Genomic DNA, 12,179 nt, shown 5'->3' on the forward strand with positions numbered 1-12,179 from the left:
ACCAATAAATAAACAACAATGTACAATGAATGAACTGATTTGATGAATTGAGGTGAAAAGCAGCAAATACTCACTACTGACTTTGTTGTAGAATGATAGATATGTTAATATTTTATTATTAGTCATAATAATAATGAAGTGATTAGAAAATACTCAATGTCACTCATAAAATCCTTCTCAAGAACGTTCTTCTCAACTATAGCTGCAAGATTTCCATGATACTTACCCCCCACCCCCAAAAAAACAAAAAAAACAAATAGGTCTTTTAAATGTACTCTTTAATGTATGTGTGTACGTACTGAATTAGTTCATGTCCTGCCTGTGAGACCAAACATGCTTGAGAACATTACAGCGCAGATCATTAAATCCTTAACTTCCCACTGGAGATTTTACCGCCAGATTCATTCAGATGGACTTGGATATATTTTTGGGGGCTGGTGTTTCGTTATACATCGCTTATGGTAAATGAGGGAAAAGCACAGTAGGGCCACATATCATGCAACTAATAAACAGGGTGTGAAACGGGTACTACCTAGTACCTACATACATACAGACAAAAGTATTGGGACGCCTATTCATTCATTGTTTCTTCTGAAATCAGGGGTATTAAAAATAGTGTATCCTGCTTTTGATGGAGTAACTGTCTCTACTGTCCAGGGAAGAAGGCTTCCTATGTGACTTTTTACCCCTCTTGCCCACACCTGGCTTTAAGTAGGGACTAGCCAATGGATTAGACAAGCTGTGTGTGTGTGTGCTTGCATTTGCACATCTTTGTCAGCAATGGGTGCAACCTATAGTAGCTGGATGCATTCATTAGAAGAGGTATCCACAATAATTAGGACCAATAGTGTATATTCCGTCATCAGTAGTAACACTTATATAGAAATATATAGAAATATTGTCAGGTATATAGAAATATTGTCAGTCTCATGCTGCACTAGACATTGTTCTGGTCTTGGCCCATTCTCAAAATAACTGTGGCACCAACATGGTGATGTTGAATGTATAAGAATCATGAGTTTTTGAGAACCTTGAACTACTTTGAATGAAGTGAATGCATGCTAGAGAGTCATAGAGGGCACCTGCTGGGTAAGTCAGCAGGCAGTTCTTCTACAGCCATACAGTGAGCTAGCTCTTCTTGGCACTTGAGGAAATTTTCAATGACAGGCCTTTTGCGCCCCTCTCTCTCGCTCAACCACTTTCCCCAGTCAATATGACTGAAAAAGGTAAGATAGGAGATGAGAGGAGATGTCTGATTTCCCATCCATCAATCCCCGGCGCATATCCCGTCAAATAAACACTAAAACAATTTACCGTGAGTGTACACAGTGGAAGTGCCAACGTTAACACTTCTTACAGCTGAACCGCCTCCAGGTCATTTTTCAGGGCAATATTTAATGTGAACTAAGATGTCCTTTCCATTTGAAGTCTCGGAGGAATAACTGGCTTTCCTATATTTGGCCAGGGGCTTCGGTCGGGAGGCACCGGAGCTCCGTGCCCATGATCCCCACTTTAGTGTGATCATGATGAATGAGGCTTCATTTGTTTAAGTCCGCGTGGCAGTTTTAGTGTTTCTCCTATAAATTTCACATAACCTCCACTGGCATCACCTGCGGAGCCGAGGAGGGAGAAACAAATCGCACTTTGCCGGCCAATCCGTCCCTTTTTAATTGGCTAAAACTGTCAGAAGCTTCGGCTGGAGTTAGCGCCCAGGAAAGTGCGGTAATGGGAGTAATGGCAAAGCTCCAGGGCTCAAAGCCTTGGTGCATCGCTTCAAGCTCTCTCTCTCTCAGAAGACCTGAAACACCCTTGTCGAGGGAGAAGAAACAACGTTCCTGCTCTTCCAACGACGGCCCAAATCTCACATCGGCCGAGGCATTTCAAAACCACTGTAACAAATGACACCGGGCTTAGTGCTAATTTGGCAAGGATAATCTAAAGAGGAGAGAGCGAGAGAGAAAGTGAGAGCGACAGAGAGAGAGAAAGAGAGAGAGAGAGAGGGAGGGAAAAGACCTGATAGATGAACCTGGAAGAAACACTTTGGCCTTGCATCAATAACACAAACACAAAAAGGGTCTCTTGGAAAACCGTGTTCGGCAATGGATGGCACAGCTATATTCGCTTCCCTTGCGAAAAAAAAAGCGTGAATCACTCCCGACCCCAGCGAACCGCACTGGGGTGTTTTAATTTGTTGAGACGAACAAGATGAAATAATTTATGTCTCAGTCCCACGCATTTTTACAGAACACAAATCTGGCCTGTGTGAATTACAGCCACTGCCATATTTTAGGCTAAAGCTACGGCGCTGTGAAAACCCTGGCAGAGAAGGAAGTGTGCATATTTATGTCCACGTCTCCTCCCTGAAAGACACGGTGACAGAAAATAATCCGTTCCGGTTTCCCAAATCATATTTTCTCAGGATATGGAGCTGAATTGGGGGAGGGAGTGTGGTCACGTGCCCCAGCTGAAAACACTCTTAACAGGAACCCATGCATCAGCAGAGTTAAGCAACACCAGAGAAAGAGCTTTTTTTTGGGAACATGCTAGGCATTCCTCAGGCCTTTGAACCATGAGCTCTGAGGATGGCTCTAAAAGCATCACTCTGAGGCGGGAGAGAATGCGGGAAGTGAACTCCAGTGTGTCAGAGCAGGAGAATGAGGGAGAAAGGTCTCTGAGCATACAGATAACCGTCAGTAGGGAGCTGGAGCAGCCGTGGGAATTGGGAAAATTAGCTGCTTGTCTCTCCCTTTTTTGAAAGTGGAAGTGGAAGACCTCTTTTGATCCCTAAACGTGTGAAAGTGCGATATTTAGAAAGTGCTGACAGTCGGTGCTGAGCTCTCCCACATCAGGATGGAGACTCTGGTCCAAGCCAAATTCAGCACTGCCAATTTTTCAATTGTAAAAAGTTACCTTGTTCTGCAGCCTAGATAGGGGTCCTCGCACTTTCAGCACATATCAATGATGTCAGTAGGCATAGGAGGGCATCAGAAGCCATTGGGGCAGCCCTGGAATAAGGGTTGGAGATGCAGGCTTGGAACTGAAAGGTCAGGTTTGATCCCCTGGACCAGCAGGAAGTGGGGGTCCTTCAACATTCATGACTGAGGTGCTCTTGAGCAAGGCACATACTCTCCCAATGGTTTCTTAGGCCCTGGAATGGGTTAAATGTGGAGGCTGAATTCTGTTGCACAATAAAGTGTAAAAGGTCTCAGTGTCAGGGGAGTGTAATGGGATCATCAACACAGAATTTCGCCTGAAGACCTTCACACAGCAAGCACTGACAAATATATTTGTGTGATTTATTCAATGATGAGTAAACTAATATAAACTCAATATAATGAATGTGTCAATGCTGAAAAGACCAGCCTTTGCTGTTTTTTAGGTGGTCTAAGCTTGTATTTAATGGTCAAGGTGGTTGCAAAAACTGGTCATTTAGGTGAAATACCCAATAACCCTATGCTGGTAAGCTAGGTGGTTAACCAGCTCTTACCCAGCATAGTGTATGATGCATTTGATTTTGGTCATGCTGGTTGTCCAGCTTGGTGATGTTGGTTCTGCTGGTTGACCAGCATAATCAAGCTTGGTCATACTGGTGGTCTAACTTGATTTTGCTGATCATGCTGGTCAACTATCTTAGTCATGCTGGTTGACCAGTTCGGTCAGGCTGGTCAACTGGCATGGTCAAGCTTAGTCAGTAGTCTAGCTTTGTCAGGGTGATCATGCCTGTAGACCAGCTAAATCATCCAACTCAAAATCAAAACATGCTGGTCAGAGCTAAGATGGTCGACCAACTTAACCAGATTGACTAGCTGGAGCTGGCTGAGGTATAACTGATGATCTACATCCCAACAAATGTGATTTGTTCAGATGGAGAAAATGCAACATTGTTTACATTCTCTTTGTTAAATTTTGGGGCAACATTACCCACTCACTCAACCAATCACAGCTGTCTCTTGCTTTGGCACGGCAACAAACAACATGAAGGATTGGTTGTGTCCCAGCAACAAAAGCTTCACAATAAATGAAGGAATTAATGGACCAAAACTCCTACAGACTCCTACTATGGTTGTGTTTAGTGTAAGGGTAAGGGTTAGGTTACGTTTAGACTTAGCTTTAGTTGTAGTGGGTTAAATTGAGGTTAACCCATTAAACAGCCTATGGTGTTATTACATACTTCTGTTACCAAGGAATAGCCCCACCAGTTCTACAGAAGTCCTTGTAGTTGCTGAGTAATACACCTTAGTGTGTGATAGGATTGGATTGTTATGGTTTAAGTTGAATTGTAGGTTCAGGTCATAAAATTACACCAGTTGCTTTGTAACATTCTGTGTTCAAATCATTTGATTTCTGCATGTCTGGGTAGCGTCTGTACTTTGTGCACATGTACGAATCCTGAAATGGTCTTTTGGTTGCACATGTATGATTTCTTCTTGACACCAGACTTTACATTCAGTCTGCAATGACCTTGAGAATCTCGTTTGAACATATCTGAACCTTTCTCAGTAGTATATCACTCATACAATGCTATACATTGCCTTCCTTGTAGCAGACCAGGGTTCAATTCTGTAGCTGGACAAGCTCTCCACACTACACCAATAAGAGTCCTTGGGTAAGACTCCTAACAATACATTCTTCTAATGATGTGTAACACGATTCAAACACTGTATAAGTCATTTTGGACAACACCATCAGACAAAGGCTCTAAATGTAAGTGCGAACCCTCCTTTGGGGAAGTGGTGGCTCAGCAGTTAGAGCTCCGGACTATTGATGATAAAGTTTAAAAGTTTCTGAAGGATCTCTAGTGCAGTTTCTTGAAACATGAACAGAAAATGGACCAATATGTCTACATTTCTCTGGGTCTTTTCGGTGTGGTGTGCAGTTAGCTAGCTGAAGAGGTTGTAGCTGGGTAAGCTTTTAGCCTAGCACCCACCCAGAACCTGTTCCATCCCCTGGATTTGCCTTTCTTGCATGGCATTGCACTTTTCTTTCTTATGTGTGTTTAGCTTCAGTGTGATTCAGCTGAGGTTGGTTGTACAGCTTGCATTTGAAGGAGCTGCCATTGGAGAGAACATTGAAGATGATCAAAGCCACTTGGATAGCATTAGCGTTTAAGCCTAGCATGAATACCCACTCACTTCCTTGTTTTTACTTTGTAGCTTACCACTTTTGAGCTCCCCTTCTTTGAAACACTGGCTGCAGAAAAGCCACAGTCACAAGACCTGGTTCCCAAAGCAACCTGTATTCCCACAAGTAGCAAAGTCTGGAGGTGATGAGCTGCTCTCTAGTATCAACAACACCATATTCTTCCAATGTAGGTGAGGAAAGTAGGCTTTCTCTAGTGAGCTGTGTTTATAGTGTGTAATGTAACTGTGTTTAGAGGTGTAAATATATTGAGCCAAGACTGTGATGTAACAGTTTTGGGCTTTTGGAATTGGGTTGTTTTACAGCTCTGTTTTGCTGGACAAATTCTGCTGGATTTTCTCTTTTTTAAAGGAAGAACAGCAGTGGTTGAGGCTTACAATTTGTCACTTCCATCTACCAAACTCTCATTATTTAACAATTCCAAGATAAAAACAGCTTTCTAGGAACAGCATGCTGGGACTGCCTAATCTGTGCTGTTTTGTCCATCTCTTCAGGGAGTAGGTATTAAAAAAAACTCAAGAATCATGAGATAGAAGCTTTTAGCATCTCCATATAAGTAAAACAAGTTCACGGCTGTCTCTTTTTGAAAGGACTTAACCTCAACCATTCCTGAATTATTCCAAATCTTTGCCTCCTCGACTTTGAAAATGAATCAATTCCGTTTGATGTTTCTGTTTTATGAATCCCACTTATCTTGCAGACTATGCACCAGTGTCCTTTAAGTCCAAACACTTGCAATGTTTACATCCAAATCCCTTTTTCCGGGATTCGATCCAACTGCACGTACAGGGAACGCTGGCCAGTTACAAAGGAGGAGGGGAAGATATATATTTTGTTTTGCCACTCATCATAAAAGCCCTGAGAGAGATCAGGATGTGCAACTGAAGATGAGCTCCAGACTCTGCCTATTTCTGCTCCGTCACTGCCGAGAAAAGAACACTAACGTACAATCTCTCCATAAATAAATGTTTTTATGGAATTGGAGCGATGTATAAAACCGTATTTAATTGTAATAGAGGTAAAGGATTTTTATTGCAATGTTAAAGGAAAGCAGATCCTATTAAGTCAGGCTGATAAGTATCAGAGTTGCACATAAAGACTGCCTTCCAGTGTCTCACTTGTGAGGACAGTTGCCCACAGTTAGCTAAACAAAGACTGTGAAGTGTAAGTGAGCGCTAATCTGCTCTTAAACACTTGACTTGTTCATCACTGTATGCTGAAACAATCAACGGCCTTCGCGCAAGGGTTTAGTAGGCCTATTACATTCTTTGGCTCATTTTTGCTCATCATCGGATTTTCCATGTTTATTTTCCTATTTTGAAGTGGCCTTTGATATCCTTTCCAAGGTAATAATTATTCAATAATGTTTGGTCAGGTTGTCAGAAATAATAGATCTGAGTTTTATGACAGTTTATTAGTCACACACTCACACTCAAACACATGCACAACAAGATAGGCCTAATGTACACTAGGCTGACAACAGCACAATAAGTGCTTGTTCTCTCTAGACGCACCTATTTTTTCAAAACCAAAGGCAGTGGAAATGCATTAGAAAATTATGTATCGGTTCCACGTGGCACCAGCTGCTGTTTTGCCAAATGTCAAAACACATTCTTGTTGGAAAGTTCAACAAACATGACCAAATTAAGTATTCCTACATGCGCCAGACTGCTTCCCTGGATGTGCAGTTCATTGGGAAAGTGGCTACTGTTCACACAGACTTTCTGGGCAAGTTCCCAAACTTGTTACTGTTGCAGAGCCACCCCCCCCTCTTCACCCCCCGACACACACTCACCTTTACAGGTAAACCAAGAAGGCCATCAGTCATAAGTCAAGTGGTGCAGTCATTCATACCACATGATTAACAGTGGTTAGAACTCCGGGCTATTGATGACAGGGTTGTGGGTTCACTACCCTGGCTCGGCAAGCTGACACTGTTGTGACCTTGAGCAAGGCCCTTCACCCTATCTCCTCCCTGGGTGCTGGAGGTGGCTGCCCACTCCACTGGGGGGGGTAAACACATTTTTTTGGACACATTTTGCTGCAAATTAAGGCCTGAGACTTAAAAAGTTAAACGTTATCATAAATCTAAAATCTTTCATGGGTTTAAATTTGGGCAAAACAAAATAATAAACTAATCTTACTTAAAATGTTGATTGATGATGATTCTTTTTTTCTCCCCAGGCCAGTGCTACTACAACGCACCTTTTGTGGAGACATGAACCTTTTATTTATTTATTTATTTGCCATACCTTTCATTAGTAATATCCCACAGCTTACAATTTGTATTGGATCGTACGGAATTAAGTAATGTGGTACCCAACTGACTCCTCCACCCACCCATCCCACCTGAGAATAAGTAGAGAGGCAGCTCACCTGAGCTCATCTTCAGGGTCTGAACTTTTGCATGCTGCTCCTTTTCTTTTCTGTCACTCTAAATTTGGGCAAAACCCATTTGGGAGTACCCTGATTTTACTTCAAAAAATGTGTATATTTGCAAACTGACCACAAACTGACCCCTATACACAAAAGAAATGCCTTTCTTCATATTCAATCAATGGATGAATGAATACATGAACAACAAACAATTACATTTGAGTGTTAATCACATATTTATGGTGCCTTTCATCTTTCTTAAAAGGTGCAATGTTAATATGATGCCACAAAAAGCATTAAATTAACAGTTAATGGTAAAAGTTTAGACCACGCCCACTTCTGGTTCATAATTCAGATATTTGGAGCACTGAACAAATACAGAAATCTGATACAGATAGTGCCATTGCTTCTCCACACCTCTAGTTGGCACATACATATGGTAGCACCAATGGGTTTGAAATCCTATTGCTATTTTAATATTTTTCATTGTTTTTATGATTTTAATAATAATTAATGCAATGTTTTCCTTTTCTTTTCTGTCACTCTAAATTTGGGCAAAACAACAAGAGAACCTGTTGTATGTGCTACTTACTCTGCACTGAAGGTAGGCCTAACAGTGTTTGGTTGGGCTGTAAAAGCTCTGTATTAGTATTAATGATAATAAGGCTGAATTGAATTGGACTGCATGCCTTCAAGTCAAACTACTACAGTTGAGGGAGTGGAAGCATCCTTATCAGCCAGTTGCATCGAAGAAAGTTGTTCAACTGGATGAGCGTCGATGCTGGAAGATCAGGCGAACAATAGTATATCCCATGGTCATATCCCAGGGTCCAATGAGCAGCATTTTGAAGTCGCACGTTGTTTTACATGAGGAGAAACTGATCAATCTTACACAATACACAAATTATTTATAACTGCAATTTAGACTCACAGACTCCCCCAGTTTTAACATTCATTTTGCAATATTGCATTAATTTGTTGGAGAGGAACAAACGGAATTAATATTAGAAGACAGCTGCTCTGCAGGGAGACGGCAGGCGAAGGCCATCGACTCTGGTGTGGTTTAAAGAAGTTGGCCTGTGGCGATGGCTGTTGAAAGCATTTCTGTGGTCATGTTTGATATGTGTCACTGTGATTTCGCAAAAACCTCATTTAATTGCTTTTGTTTTATATCATTATCTGTGGCTCTGGAAGCCACACAAAGGCAAAAACAGACACACTTTTGTCATTTCACGTCACCTACACTGCCAGCAGTGCCGCAAAGGGCGTTTGATTGAGAGCACAGCCATCTTTTCAGAACAAGGCAAACAGAAAAAACAACAGCAGAAACTTTCATTCCGGCTTCATAAGAAAAACCCAGTGACCCACCATAAACAGCTTTCCCCCCTGCCCCACTGCCTCTGATCACATGGGCCCTATCACTGATGAGGCCTAAGGATGTCCACTGTCCAATTACCAGAGCCTCTCTCCCACACCATGTTTATGTTCACATGGACGTCCAGGAAGCCATTTGAAGAAGGTTACGCAGATAAACGGACGCGCTGAATTCTGGCATGGCGCGATAGCCGCTTCTTTCACAGTAAACAACATGGCCTGTCTTTTGAGGGTGGTGTGTGTGTGTGTGCCCCCCCCTCCCCCCATGAACTTTCCTCTGCTCCCTGGAGGACTGGACCGAGGTCTGGTCCAGCTCTGGATGAAGGATCTCTCTCAGTCCTGCTGATGGATGGTCACGTTCTAATTTATGATAACCGATAAGCTTTCATGCTTTGGGAAGTTTGGAGAAAAAGAGAGAGCGAGAGAGCGAGAGAGAGCGAGAGTGAGTGAGAGAGAGAGAGAGAGAAGCAAAATGACCTCTGTGCTTGATCTCTAGAAGAATACGACTGCAGTGGAAATGACCAGTCTAATGGGTGCATATTCAGTTTGAGATTCAGTACTAGATTCTAAATCCCATAATTATCAATAAACTACAAGTCAGCTTCACAACGTTCCACATATGTTTAATTAGAAACTCTTACCTTACTTACTCCACTAGCTTACAGGTCAAAATACAGTGTACAGTTATCACCTACCATCAAGCTAGTGTGTACATGTATCTGTATGTAGGACTAGTGGAGTCTGCCAGGGAGAAAATGGTATAGGTATAGTTACACTGTATGGACAAAAGTATTGGGACACCTGCTCATCCATTGTTTCGTCTAAAATCAATGGTATTAAAAAAGAATTAATCCTGCATTTGTTGGAGTAACTGTCTTTCCAACTCTTTCTATCTTTTCAACTCATCCCAAAAGAACTGGATGGAGCACCGACCATCATTCCAGAGAACACAGTTCGTCCACTGCTCCACAGCTTATTTCAGAATGTACAGATAATACACAGACATGGAGGTTTCAGCATCAATGGCGTCAGCATTTCACTCCAGTAGGCTGACCAAAACACTGCCTTACTGTATAATTGCAAACTGACCCCAAACTGACCCCTATACACAAAAGAAATGCCTTTCTTCATATTAATTTAATGGATGAATGAATATGTGAACAAACAAACAAATTCATTTGAGTGTTAATCTTTCTTAAAAGGTGCAATGTTAATATGATGCTACTAAAAGCATTAAATTAACTGTTAATGGTAAAAGTTTAGACCATGCCCACTTCTGGTTCATATCTAATTCAGATATTTGGAGCACTGAACAAATACAGAAACTGATACAGATAGTGCAATTGCTTCTCCACACCTCTAGTTGGCACATGCATATGGTAGCACCAATGAGTTTGAAATCCCTTGACTTTTTAAATATTATTTTAGTTGTTTTCATGATTTTAATAATAATTTATGCACTTTTTTATATTACAAACTACTTTAAATATTACAAACTATTTTTTTAAAAGTATTTTTAAATTAATCATATGAACAAAAAGTTAATAAATGTGTAGCTAATAGCTTGGGATTACATATTTGCATTCATTTGTTTAATTCCAAACTTTTTTTGTATGTAACAGTGATTCCAAAATGTTAAATAGCGATTACATAAATATACACATATAAGTATATATATATATGCAAGTATATATATATATATATATATATATATATATATATATATATATATATATATATATATATGCATATATACTGCAATTCACAGTGCTTTCTAATTTTAAACAAGTTATTTTCATTAACATTTAAGGCATTTATCAGACGCTCTTCTCCAGAGCCACTTACAGAAGAGCTTCACTAATCATTTAGAAAATACCCTAAGCTAGTTTGTATCGGCTAGGATCCCAAAGATTCCTCTAAGCTGAGATATGACTAAATACAGAAGCCAGTATGGAGAAACAATACTCCACACTTAGCTTAAGTACTCTCAGTAGACTGGGTTTGAAGACAGCGAGCGTTGGACTCTGCTGTTCGGACACCCAGGGGAAGTTCGTTCCACCACTTCGGTGCAGGACAGTAAAAAGTCTGGACGCTCGTCTTCCGTGGATCTTAAAGGATGGCGGGTCGAGCCGAGCCATACTTGAAGCTGGAAGGGCTCTTGGTGCAGATCGGCTTTTGACCATTGCCATCAAGTACGGAGGAGCTGGCTGGTCCAGTCTTGGCTTTGTAGGCCAGAGTCAGGGTTCTGAATCTGATGTGGGCAGAAGCTACAGTGAAGAGAAGGTAGGATGGTTGAGGAGTTAGATGGTTGGTGATGATTCGAAACTATAAAATCTATAAGTGATTCCAAACAATTTTAAAACAGCCATTTCAAACCAGCGATTCCAGTGATACTGACCTTCAGTACAGCGACTCTCGAGTTTTGAGCAGTGGTTCCAGACTCCTGAATGCTAGTATCTAAAGACATGAGCTGTTTATAAAAGTGTTTATAAAAGTAGCGATTAAACCTGAAATGGAGTGAGTGAGCCGTGAGCTGATGAATTGTGTGAGTTTGTATCTGACCCTTCTTTAGGCTCCTTCTGTCAGTCTGACAGAGCAGGAACGATGAGGCTGAAGCTCACAACTCTCCTTTATTTCACTGCCAGAAGCCGATGAAGCATTTGGCAACTCTGCTCCAGGAGGAGGACGAGCCTCATCTGTAGCCTGGGGAAGAGAAATAGATCCAGGGGCTTTCCAAAAGTTCAGCTACCCTCTGCTCTGCCTGATTTATTCAACCCACTGTCCTCTCCGCCCTGTCCAGTCTGAGCCAGCAGATCCATATAGATATGTGTGCGTAGGAGCACTGGTTTAAGAGATGCATGTGGTGGACTAATGCTTTGTTAATATTAACACACGAATGATGTGCGATATTCGAGTGACCGCTCTGCTGAGATTTAGGATGTTTGTGGACGGCATGGTTTCAAAGCAGTTACAGACTGTGCATCCATGGTCTCTCTCTCTCTCTCTCTCTCTCTCTCTGTCTAGTTCAGGCTCTTTGGATGCAGCTGTCCCATGATACTGAAATATTGTCTGTTGAAATTTGGGTCATAGTGTTACTTTAGTGATTCCAAACTTTAGAACAGCGATTTCAACATTTTTAAAAGCAATAGCTCCCGAACGTTTTGACAGTGATATACATTTTTAGAAAAACAATGCTAAGCTCTAGAACAGTGTAAATCAGCAATTTAATATTTTTTAACTATGATTCCAAATGTTTTTAATTTGTACTTTTTTTTTTAGAGAGAATCCAT

The sequence above is a fragment of the Salminus brasiliensis genome, chromosome 4, assembly GCF_030463535.1.
Source record: "Salminus brasiliensis chromosome 4, fSalBra1.hap2, whole genome shotgun sequence".
NCBI lineage: Eukaryota > Metazoa > Chordata > Actinopteri > Characiformes > Bryconidae > Salminus > Salminus brasiliensis.